This window comes from Dendropsophus ebraccatus, chromosome 3, assembly GCF_027789765.1.
Source record: "Dendropsophus ebraccatus isolate aDenEbr1 chromosome 3, aDenEbr1.pat, whole genome shotgun sequence".
NCBI classification, from domain to species: Eukaryota; Metazoa; Chordata; class Amphibia; order Anura; family Hylidae; genus Dendropsophus; species Dendropsophus ebraccatus.
Window position 1 is genome coordinate 126,965,168 of NC_091456.1, and position 13,601 is coordinate 126,978,768.

Genomic DNA, 13,601 nt, shown 5'->3' on the forward strand with positions numbered 1-13,601 from the left:
TGTGATGGATCCTTCCAGGTAATTCTCCACACCTGTAGATCATTTGCTGCTACATAGTTGTCACAATCTCATATGGAGTTACATGGATCGGCAACTAGCAACACATATTAATCTACATCATTACATTTCTTTTCTTATTTTTGCATTGCTCCCACCGTACAGTTTAAGTGGAAAATGAATTAAGTTTAGATATAATAATAAAAATAATAAACAATAATGAAAAGTAGTAAAAAGAATAAGAAATGTAAGACTGCATAGAGGAATATGTGTCTGCAACATATAAGGACAAAATAAAATGCAATACAATAAATATGTAAAATTATAATTGAATTCCCTCTGTATTGCCATCTGATCTTACTTAGTACATCTGAACATATGAGTGTTCCACGTATTTCACACTAGGTGTGGCTTCTTTCCTGTGTGAATTCTTTGTGATCTGATCTTACTTAGTATATCTGAACATATAGGTGTTCTGAACATATAGATGTTCTATGTATTTCACACTGGGTGTGGCTTCTACCCTGTGTGAGTTCTTTGTAATCTGATCTTACTTAGTGTATCTGAACATATAGGTGTTCTACGAATTCCATACTGGATGTGGCTTCTTCTCTGTGTGGGTTCTTTGTGGGAGGTTTGCCGATGTGGCTTCTTTCTTGTGTTGGTTATATTACAGGTGAGATAAGATGTTGGTGTTTCAGGCGATATGGTCTAAGTACTATGTTCACTAGGGCACCAAGGTCTGGCCAGAAGTGTTGTTTGGTAGTATCATAGATTTACATATACATGAAGGTATGCCCATGTCCAAAAGACAAATGTATATATACACCAACAGATATGGAGAAATAAACTGGGAAAGAATAAATGGATCAGGTAACAGATGAATGGAATAGAATAAAATGGATACAAAATATATGAATAAAAATATAAAAATATATATAAAAGATGTATATATAGAATGTAAAGAAAAAGAAAAAATAGAAGGATGCCGGGAGTCACCAAGGGGCGGTCCAGGCACTGATGAAACAGTCTGGCACTGTACCGTCCATCGGTCACACCCCCCCATCCCTAACCTAGTAGGTTTAAAAAATCCAACCAAATCATATCCCTCTCACATTTACCACTCACAGGAACCCAAAGATTTCTAGTTCGGCATTGAGGCCATAGGGTGCGATTGTCTGTAATTCAAAAATGAGTCTCATTTTTGAATTACAGACAATCGCACCCTATGGCCTCAATGCCGAACTAGAAATCTTTGGGTTCCTGTGAGTGGTAAATGTGAGAGGGATATGATTTGGTTGGATTTTTTAAACCTACTAGGTTAGGGATGGGGGGGTGTGACCGATGGACGGTACAGTGCCAGACTGTTTCATCAGTGCCTGGACCGCCCCTTGGTGACTCCCGGCATCCTTCTATTTTTTCTATTTTTTCTTTTTCTTTACATTCTATATATACATCTTTTATATATATTTTTATATTTTTATTCATATATTTTGTATCCATTTTATTCTATTCCATTCATCTGTTACCTGATCCATTTATTCTTTCCCAGTTTATTTCTCCATATCTGTTGGTGTATATATACATTTGTCTTTTGGACATGGGCATACCTTCATGTATATGTAAATCTATGATACTACCAAACAACACTTCTGGCCAGACCTTGGTGCCCTAGTGAACATAGTACTTAGACCATATCGCCTGAAACACCAACATCTTATCTCACCTGTAATATAACCAACACAAGAAAGAAGCCACATCGGCAAACCTCCCACAAAGAACCCACACAGAGAAGAAGCCACATCCAGTATGGAATTCGTAGAACACCTATATGTTCAGATACACTAAGTAAGATCAGATTACAAAGAACTCACACAGGGTAGAAGCCACACCCAGTGTGAAATACATAGAACATCTATATGTTCAGAACACCTATATGTTCAGATATACTAAGTAAGATCAGATCACAAAGAATTCACACAGGAAAGAAGCCACACCTAGTGTGAAATACGTGGAACACTCATATGTTCAGATGTACTAAGTAAGATCAGATGGCAATACAGAGGGAATTCAATTATAATTTTACATATTTATTGTATTGCATTTTATTTTGTCCTTATATGTTGCAGACACATATTCCTCTATGCAGTCTTACATTTCTTATTCTTTTTACTACTTTTCATTATTGTTTATTATTTTTATTATTATATCTAAACTTAATTCATTTTCCACTTAAACTGTACGGTGGGAGCAATGCAAAAATAAGAAAAGAAATGTAATGATGTAGATTAATATGTGTTGCTAGTTGCCGATCCATGTAACTCCATATGAGATTGTGACAACTATGTAGCAGCAAATGATCTACAGGTGTGGAGAATTACCTGGAAGGATCCATCACAGGTTTTGTGGATTAGTCCAGAACGGATATAAAAGCTGACAGGATACAAGGGACATTAGAGTTATCCAGATTCCTTCTGCTGAGGAAAGGAGCGAGTAGATCTCCTGAAACGCGTCCTGGGAATTCAGGATAACAGAGCCTTCTAGAAATTATACCTAAGTTTACAAACGCAGATCCCGAACCGGAGCCACATTTTCCTGGCACCCTACACAACATCAGCCGGAAGGAGCGCGCGCTTCCATCCACGCGGACGCCACAAACAACTCAAGTCAGCGCATAGTTGCACTAGACCGCGATCACACGGCTCCCAAGCTGACTGCAGAGACTGGTTCACGGATTACCATCACAATACCGCATTTGACTGCAGATGATATCACCAGCAGGGTGAGAGGTGGATATCCCACCACCATTTACTTGTCTTTTAATTCTCCCTTGCATGATCTCATTCTAAAAGGAGTATTATTTATCTAAAGTACAAGTACACCGGCTCAACAACAATACGAGCCTAGGTTAAAAACCGTGACTCGGGACTGCCATTATTAAAGTGGGGTGACCGCGCTGGGCCCGGCGCGGTGCTCACCACTTGGCTCTCTTTTTAGTATATTTATATATATACATTTCCACCATTTATTGGATATTTTTATTGTCCATGTGGACGTTTTATCAGATATATACGTGTATCTTTATTTCATTGTATTTTTATTTTTCTATGCTTCTAGATTATTGCCGTTTATGAATTGCAGTATTAAATATTTGTTGAAATCATTACAGCTACATTTATAATATTATTTCACCCATTTCTTGAGAGCCTACTACACTGTTACATATTTGATTTCTATTTTTATCCCGTTAGCGCCGGGACAGTAGTGCACTCGATAAGGGTGGTTTCCATTTCTATGGAACAGGTGTAGCAGACCTCCTTCTTTTTCTCTGACCTGAACTTGCTGGCACCTTCTACCACCTTCAGGCAAAGTGCTGCTGGAACTTTTTCATTTGGATGTATATATATATATATATATATATATATTTATATATATCACATTGCTTTATCACTTCATTAAAATTAATGTATAGTTTCTTATTTGGGTGACATGGGCCCCTCTGCTGCCACCAACGTTTGTGTCGGGAACTGCAGGGCTGTCTAAGCCCTACAGTTATCAATCCTCTGCTTTGATCAAGTGTTTACCACACAGCGCTTAACAGGGCAGGGTCTTGTTCCCTAGTGTAATGTATGTTCCTAACTTTATTAGGAATAAACCTTTAGGGTAGCTTCACACATACCGTATAGCAGCGGATTTCACCTCCCATGGGGCACAGGATAATCTCCTTGTCCCATACACGGATTGGCACCCATGGTGCTTCGGCCATTCTGCTTGTCTCATGCAGGGATCAACACCATCTTTTTTCTCTTATTCCATCTCTCCACATATATAGAATAAAATATATACTATGTTGATAAAGGTCTAACTACAACCCCCACCCCCAACCCAGTGATGGTATATTAACAAACTGGATAAATGTACAAACCTGAAATTCTTATGAATCGCAATTGTCTGTATTATGGAACTGTTAATACTTACCTGAATAAAACCCTTTGGCCTAAGAGCATTTGAAAAATATTTGGAGCCCAGTTTATATTTCTTCTAATAGACTATTTGTGTTCAACTTGCACCATCCTAGGAATACACAGTCATATTCCGAATATTTTCATTTACATAAGGATGACTGTTGATTACTTTGATACATAATAAACCCCTAAGCATGACTAAGAACATGACTAAGAATTCAAGACCTTCTCGTGTCTTGTGGAGTTTCATGCCTTGACCGGTCAGAGCTGATTTGATAGCACAACGGGGGAGCGACCTTATATTAGGCAGGTGGTTTTAAAGGGGTTATCCATGTTTAGGAAATAGCACCACATTTGCCATCAGGTTGTGTGTGGTATTACAATCAAACCCCATTAACTTCAATGGAGCCGCAAAATCATACCCAACCTGTGGACAAGGGTGTCGCTATTCCTACCAGAAAGCAGTCATGTTCTGCATGTGTGTGTGTGTATAATATATATATATATATGTATAATATATATATATATATATATATATATATATATATATATATATATATATATATATATACACACACACACAGTATTTTTCTGTGTATAAGACTACTTTTTAACCCAGGAAAATCTTCTCAAGAGTGAGGGGTCATCTTATACACCGGGTGTCGTCTAACAGGGCAGGTGCTGAAAACTTCAGAACTGGACAGAAGAATCTCCAGCTGCATCACCATTGTATGTGCCAACCGAATGAAGAGCAGAGCAAGCTGCAGGTGCCCAGGGTATGGGAAAAAAGGCAGCGTTTTGATGTGTTTTTTTTTTTTATAATGTAATGGATAACAGATCACAACGGATGCACACAAATACATCTGTTTATCCATCCGTTTTTTTTTAATCATTTTTTTGCAAAAACGGATGAAAAAGATAGGTTGCAAAAACATAGGGGGAGATTTATCAAACATGGTGTAATGTGAAACTGGCTCCGTTGCCCCTAGCAACCAATCAGATTCCACCTTTCATTTTCCAAAGAGTCTGTGAGAAATGAAAGGTGGAATCTGATTGGTTGCTAGAGGCAACTGAGACAGTTTCACTTTACACCATGTTTGATAAATCTTCCCCATAGTGTGAATCCAGCCTATACACTACTACAATTTTTTCTTTTTTGTTTTTTTTTCTTTGTTTCTTTCTTTCCTTTTCTTTCCCTATATAATCTGTGCAATACTAGGAGAATCCTGAGAACATGACCTGTTAGGGAGCCCTGGGGACTGGAGTTGACAAACTCTGTTCTAAATTATTTCAAATGATGTTAGTTATACAATAGTTATACCAGTAACCATCAAGGCATCATAAATAAAAGTTTCAGCCAAAGTGTACCTGCACAGATGTAGCATGCGTTAACATTATTCCTGACGCTCTAGTATAGTGAATTATTGCACCTTTTTTGTGTTACTTTATCAAGTCACGATTGACAACCCTTGAACTTTGAAGGTTTCTTTGCAATGCACTCTTTGGCCAACAGATGACAGTGTCAGTCAAGTTAATAAACGCATGCTATTGAGGGTTGGTTACAATCTCTGCTTCCCAGAGAATTGTATGGCAACTATCTCTTAATTCTAGCATAATAAACTTTTTGGTGGATAAAATCTATCTATAGGTTACTGCCATCACAATGGTATTCAGTACTTAGCCCCAATGTTATACACTGCACATCCATTATGTTTCAAGCTGTCACAGTACCCTAATGTGTAATGCACGGGCACGCACAGTGGTTGCACTGTGCTGACACACAGACATCACTTCAAAAGCTATCCTAAATTTTTAAAAATTCTATATTTCCTGATAAAAAAATATAGCTAATATATTGGAACACTAGGCTTCTCCAATTCCTCAAAAAAAAAAAAAAAGATTTCCCTCAGTCATGTCCCTGGTAGCCTAGTTAACCCCCCAGTCATGTCCCTGGTAGCCCAGTTAACCTCCCCAGTCATGTCCCTGGTAGCCTAGTTAACCCCCCCAGTCATGTCCCTGGTAGCCTAGTTAACCCCCATCCGTCATGTCCCTGTTGTCTTGTTAACCCCCATCAGTCATGCCCCTGGAAGCCTAGTTAACCCCCATCAGTCATGCCCCTGGTAGCCTAGTTAACCCCCCCAGCCATGTCCCTGGTAGCCTAGTTAACCCCCAAGTCATGTCCCTGGTAGCCTAGTTAACCCCCATCAGTCATGTCCCTGTTGCCTAGTTAACCCCCATAAGTCATGTCCCTGGTAGCCTAGTTAACCCCCAAATAAAAAAAAATTAACATCCCACTCACCTTTCCTCCGCTCCCACGCTGTCCAGGTCCTCTTGTCTCCCCTCTAGCCTGTGCCCGTCTTCTCCTGCAGGCGGCGCGTGATGAAATGACGACATCGTGTGCGGCAGGAGACGGAAGACGTGCGCCACTCTAGTGAGGAAGGAGCCGGCACAGACAGCATCCTCCTGGAAGCTGTAACAGACACCGGAGGATGCTGTGTGCGACGGCTCCTTCCCCTCCAGTGCGGTGTGTGTCACAGGGGAGCCACGGGCCGCATCGGGAGGTCTCAGAGGCCGGATGCGGCCCGTGGGCCGGAGGTTCCCCACCCCTGCTATAGCCAGTGCTTGAATGGATAGAATAAGACAACCAGGAATAGTAGCAATGTGGTCTACATATTTGTACATACTCTTTCTTGGTCTTGGTTAAATCTGTTTGTGAGAGACAGAATTCTGATAAAACATGTTCAGTTTGTGAAAAATCTAGCGCTGTTTATCTAGGCTGATGTGCCAAATAGTTGGCAAGCTGTATAGTAAGTTTAATAGTCACAACACCTAAACAGAAGGTTAACCTAAACTTTTAAGTAAAAAAGACAACTGTGGTCAGTTCTCCTACACCATTTAGGCAGGAACACATTGCCATGGCTGAAATTTCAAACACACAAAAACATAAAAAGTGCAATAGCTCACTGCTAATGGCAAGATACAGAGCCAATACAGACACGAAAATTGCTAAAAGCAGCCCCCCCCAACTGCTAAAAAAAATCTCCATAAAAATAATGAGGTTCTTGGTTACCATTTGCAAATAGTGTAAACCACCCCATCACGATAAGGTGGCCTCATGCTAGGATGGACCTACACTGTACTTTAGCCTCTCCATGGCATATAATAAGCCTATGCTCTGGGCATGCCGGTTCCATCGTAATACAGTGGTGCCTTGGATTACGAGCATAATTCGTTCAGGGACCGTGCTTGTAATCCAAATACCAAAGCAAATTTTCCCATAAGAAATCATAGAAATGCAGACAATTAGTTCCACACCCCAAAAATAATGATTTATTATTTGGAATAACATGTAAAACAAATGAAACAAACATTCAGAAACAGCAGAATATGTGATATTATAAGTTACTGGACAGTAATGGAAAGGATGGGAAACACAAGGGCTGACAGAGTCTGCAGGAAGCATGAAGGAATGAGCAAGACATATGTGGGCACAGTATAGCAGCACTCTCTATACGGGGAGAAAGGGGTTACACCTATGAAGAGATTACCTCCACAGTCCCAGCCTGAAGGGGATCTGCTATGATTTAGAAGGTGAGGGAGACTTCCTGGGTCAGAGTACAGGGCTGTAGACCCCGCTATGCAGGCCATGCCCCTCCTCCACTCGCGCTCCCACCCAGTACAGGGAGCTCTTAAGCCAAGTCATAATTTTGAAAAACTGTGAGCTCTTAAACCAAAACGCTCTTAAACCAAGTTACTCTTAAACCAAGGTACCACTGTACTAGCAAAAATAAAAAACTACCTGGGTGGGATAGGAAGAGTGTACGACCAGGTAGAGGCAACCACTTCCCCATTTGGAACATGGGCAAAAAAACAAATGTGGTCAGCTCTCCTACAACACCATTCACACTAGGCAGGAGCACATTGCCATGGCTGAAGTTGCAAACACACTAAAACACTAAACATTTTAAGTAGTTTAAAGTGTCATAGTGTCACGACAGGCAGGGCTGTGGAGTCGGTAAGCCGCAGCTCCGACTCCAACTCCTGAATTTTATCAGGACCGACTCAGACTCCGACTCCCGACTCCTTCTCCTTCATAAATGGCCAGTCATATACCAGGGGAGTTATTTATCACACTGGCTCAGCAGCTTCTCTGTAATGTCCTACATGATCCTGGGGGCGACTTCTGAGTGAATAAAGAAATACTGTATATAAATCAGATTCTCCTGTGTGTGCAGTGGATGCAGACAGTCTCCAGCCTCCATGTCCTGAACTACTCATAACTAGATGGAGCAGGTGGTCTTTTCCTGCTGACAGTCTTCTATGTTTTTAACTAAATATTCACCATACTTAAAGAAACACTGCTAACAATACCAGATACCTGTAATATAGAGGTCAGCCATAGTGATATAGAGAGGGGTCACACATAGTGATATAGCGAGGGGTCACACATGGTGATAGAGAGGGGTCACACATAGTGATAACACCACACTGAGGACTGAGGTTACTGCTACACTACTTATGCCTTCTCCTCCTCTATATTACACAGGATATCTTCATATTACACTGCTGCTCATATACAGTCATCCAGCATCCAGGAAGAGAACAGCACAGATCTCCCCCCACACAATGGACTCTTCCAGCTCAGAAACAAACTGCCAAATAGTGACCGACAACTTTTCCATGACCACCCTTATGTAATAGGGCCAGTGTCCTATTAGAATGTTGCTCATATTATACATTCATAAGCAAAACTTGTCAAATTCGTATCAAAATTCAATTTTACATTTTTTAAAGATTTTTTTAAAGCTGGAGTCGGTACATTTTTTTTCCGACTCAGACTCCAGCCAAAACTAGCTCCGACTCCGACTTCATGACTCTGACTCCACAGACCTGACAACAGGTTAACTTTTTTCTCGGCCATTGTACACATTAGCCAACATTGCAATGTTTATTATAAGAGGCAAATAATGAAGAAAGAAGACGCAGGGCACTCACCGTTAGTTGCTGTTCAGACCATCCAATTTATTTTGGTATGCAGGGGTAGCGGGGGAGACAGGAATGGGTCCCATTCCTGTCTCCCCCGCTACCCCTGCATACCAAAATAAATTGGATGGTCTGAACAGCAACTAACGGTGAGTGCCCTGCGTCTTCTTTCTTCATTATTTGTTACTTACGTGTGAATTCTGGCAGGAGCACCGCCGGCATATGGTCCAAGTTATCCCAAGGGTGTTCGGTACAAGTGGAGCCTAGGTAGTGCCATCTACTTTGCTTCTCAGTTATAGTTTATTATAAGAGGTGAAAGTTTCCAACTTCATCCTCAAGTGGAAGCTAAATATATCTGGCATAACAATCACATTAACACTGCAACTAAAACTAAAAAAAACAAAGTTCAGAGTTATTTTCTATAAAGAATTTAAACACAAACATGATTTAATTCATTTCTTATGAATCTGATGTTGCCTCTTAAAATGCATAAAACAGACAAGCCAATTATGCTACATAGTTTTTTTTTTATGATAATGTGCCTGTTCCCAATATATACCCACTATATATATATATATATATATATATATATATGCACACACACACACACACGCGCACATATGTGGCAGATTTGTTGCAATAAATGGATTCCTTTCTTGTGAATAAAAAACATTTGTTAGCTCAATAGGTAAAAGGTTGGGTTAACAACAGTATAGAGATAACAATTTTCCTGCCTATCATTTGTAAGGCTAGCTTCAAACTGGGTTTTTGCTATCTGTTTAAAGTGTATGTTTAAAGGAAAAAAAAATGCCCTTCAGTGTGTGACTCTACTGACTCCATGCCATTAGGGGTGGATTCTCTTTCAGAAAATAAGTAGGAACATGGAATCTTCCATAACTTTCTCCAAATAAAACATATAGCCATAGAACCAATTTCATAGTATGGAGTATGATGAGGACATCGCAGGGAGTCCAAATATGGTCCGTCTAATTGTCTGCATAATCACATAATGGGGATATCATGTTGTGAATTCCTGGAGTATATAATGTTTGATATGCTAGGAATCAGAACATTGGGATAGGAATTATGAAGAAGGGCTGGGGCCCTAAAAATGACGCTTAGGGAACATTTGAGTTTCACAAAGTTGGGGATCCAATCGAATTGGTTTGTGCACCATTTTCTAAGCCCAATCCCCTGGGGAGGAAGAACCTATATGACGCATATCTATGCTAGGTATCCAAACTTTTTTTATTTTATACTTATTTTATTTTCATTGTTTGCAGTGTGTGTATGTCTTTTGTTAACCATCTGTTTGTAACCAAGTACTGTACATGTTTATGCATTAAACCTAAAACCGTAAACCTAAAACCAAGTTAGCTTTGTAAAGAGTGCATGTGCAGTGTGAGACCATATATTGTATGACCCGGTGGCTTACTCTACCGTGTGAGTGTGTCTGCTTGCGAGTGATGATTCAGGAGGAAACGAGGGGAATGCAGAGAGGTAAGAATGGCTTCTTTATTACTTTCCTTATAACTGCAGCACTAACTATATTAAGTTTTTAAGTGCTATTTACCCCTCTGCCCCTTCCACATCTGCTATTTACCCCTCGTCTCCTTCCTCCCTGACGTCTCACCAAGAGCAGTCCATCGCTGCTGCTGCTGCTGCTGAAGGCTGTTCTCTGGAGGGGAGCACCCACGTCACTGCATCACATACTGCCATTGTGTGGGTACAAACGGCACCGACATGCTTCCAGCCCTACTCAATTTATGAGAAGAGCTGGGTTTCATCTGCGATCCAGCTGTAGGAGATCACTCGATATCAAAAATAATGGCACCATGGGCCAGAGTTTGACAACTGATCTAGCCCATTAGCTCTGTACTGGAAGGTGTCTTCCCTCTATCCTGTCCCCCTCTTGCTATGCTTCTGCTCTATAATTCCACATAAAGTCCACTTCCAAAGATATTCTGCAGCAGCTGGTATTAATGCTAGATTCATTATTATCACAAGGGCACACACCACACATTGAAGGCACCATAATTATTGCCCCATCATGTTACACTTTTAGCAATCAGGTGATTGGCAGTTTTGCTTCTAAAGATGTTATGCAGCAGTTGATATTAAAGGAGAAGTCCGGCCAAAATAATTTTTTTATATGTTATTACTGATGGAAAGTTATATAATTTTCTAATGTACATTAATTATGGGAAATGCTCATATACTGCTATTTCCCTTAATTTAGTGTATCAGGAAGTGTTAGAATTATCTCTGAAGCAGTGACGTCACGACGAAAGGTGTAATTCCTATGGAGTGTCCAGCAGGGGGCGCACTATATATAGAAGTCAATGAGTACCATTGACTTCTATATATAGTGTGTCCCTGCTGGACACTCCATTGGAATTACAATGGATGTGTATGTAAATGTAGTATACAGTGTTTTTGATTAAATACATTTATGAAATACTTTGGGGAACAAGTGTCCTTGCTCCCCAAAGTATTCCATAAATGTAAGCAATCAGTACAAAACAGTAAGCCCGCCAAATCGCCGCCGCCCGCCGCTACTGAACGCCCGCCGCTCTGGACTACTGAACTACTACTCTCCCCACCTGCTCATAGCATGCACAGGTGATGGGAGAGTAGTAGCTGGGTTATATCTCCGAGATCTCCGCTGCCGCCGATGCCGCGCAGGGGAGCCGCTCATCACTGCAGCCATCATCCCCCTCCTGCTGCTTCCTTACTCTCTGAGATATAATCCAGCTACTACTCTCCCATCACCTGCGCATGCTATGAGCAGGTGGGGAGAGTAGTAGTTCGCCGCCGCTGATGCTGCACGGGGAGCCGCACGTCACTGCAGCCATCATCCCCCTCCGCTCCCCCCTCCTGCTGCTTCCTTACACTCCTTCCTTCCTGATGGCTGACTCCCCGCCCGGCCGCCGCTCTCTGATCACACGTGCCGGCGGCCGGGCGGGGAGTCAGCCATCAGGAAGGAAGGAGTGTAAGGAAGCAGCAGGAGGGGGGAGCGGAGGGGGATGATGGCTGCAGTGACGTGCGGCTCCCCCTGCACAGCGGCATCAGCGGCGGTGGCGGCGAACTACTACTCTACCCACCTGCTCATAGCATGGGCAGGTGATGGGAGAGTAGTAGCTGGATTATATCTAAGGAAGCAGCAGGAGGGGGATGATGGCTGAAGTGATTAGCGGCTCCCCTGCGCGGCATCAGCGGCAGCGGAGATCTCGGAGATATAACCCAGCTACTACTCTCCCATCACCTGTGCATGCTATGAGCAGGTGGGGAGAGTAGTAGTTCAGTAGTCCAGAGCGGCGGGCGGACGTGCGGCGGCGATTCGGCGGGCTTACTGTTATGTACTGATTGCTTACATTTATGGAATACTTTGGGGAGCAAGGACACTTGCTCCCCAAAGTATTTCATAAATGTATTCAATCAAAAACACTGTATACTACATTTACATACACATCCATTGTAATTCCAATGGAGTGTCCAGCAGGGGCGCACTATATATAGAAGTCAATGGTACTCATTGACTTCTATATATAGAGCGCCCCCTGCTGGACACTCTATAGGAATTACACCTTTCGTTGTGACGTCACTGCTTCAGAGATAATTCTAACAGTTCCTGATACACTAAATTAAGGGAAATAGCAGTATATGAGCATTTCCCATAATTAATGTACATTAGAAAATTATATAACTTTCCATCAGTAATAACATATAAAAAATAAATTTTGGCCGGACTTCTCCTTTAAATTTTTAAAATGTCATGTGGCAGGGGAAGGGGGAACATAATAAACAATCAGTACTAACCTTTTTCTGTGCCTCTGAATCACCGCTTCACAGGTGCCAGGAACCCCGCCGGAAGGCATTTTATTAAATATTTATACTGTAGTTATAAATATCAGCCAGACCATTGCTTTTAGTCAGCTACCATTCAACTTTTGATAAGTGTGTAGGGTCACACATGACAGCGCACTTTGTGTGTTACAGCAAATTTATAGTCAAGCCATACCCCTACTTTCACCTAACCCCCACCTAAGCCCCTCTAGCCTTCTCCTTCACTGATGATTCTTTCCCCAAAGCCGACCTCACCATCTTATAAAGACTTCAGCACCAATACCAATTATTACCCAGCTTTTAATAGGCCCTGAATTCATTTTTTGAAACAGAATGAAACTGCATGTTGCCTGGATACCGATAAAGCCTAGTACCTGTGGTTTCCTGGATAACGATAAAGCCTAGTACCTGTGGTTTCCTGGATAACGATAAAGCCTAGTACCTGTGGTTTCCTGGATAACGATAAAGCCTAGTACCTGTGGTTTCCTGGATAACGATAAAGCCTAGTACCTGTGGTTTCCTGGATACCGATAAAGCCTCAAACCTGTGGTTGCCTAGACACTGGTGAAGCTTAGTATCTGTGGTTGCCAGGATACCAGTAATGCCTAGTACTTGTGGTTGCCAGGATACCAGTAAAGCCTAGTACAAACATTAATTTGCAAGGACTGTTCATTTAAAATCAGGACTGTTGGCAACTATTGTACCTGTGGTTGCCTGGATACCAGAAATGCTTAGCACATATGGTTGCAAGGATGCCGGTAATGCCTAGCACCTGTGGTTACCTGGATACCAATAATGTCTAGTACCTAT

General features: G+C 41.5%; 1 protein-coding gene across 3 annotated transcripts in view; it reads right to left on the minus strand.

Moving 5' to 3' along the window:
* The window catches only part of ZNF475 (zinc finger protein 475), a 25,411-nt gene extending 12,021 nt beyond the window's left edge, over positions 1-13,390 (minus strand). The window contains exons 1-2 of one of the 3 annotated variants that reach the window (XM_069962660.1): positions 13,302-13,390; positions 9,137-9,335 (exon numbers count right to left, since the gene is read on the minus strand). The gene's annotated coding sequence lies outside the window, so the exon portion shown is untranslated. Of the gene's footprint in view, positions 1-3,676; positions 4,288-9,136; positions 9,336-13,165; positions 13,236-13,301 lie in introns of those variants that run through there. The other 2 variants (XM_069962658.1, XM_069962657.1) reach the window with 2 other exon arrangements.
* Positions 13,391-13,601: the final 211 nt, after the last annotated feature.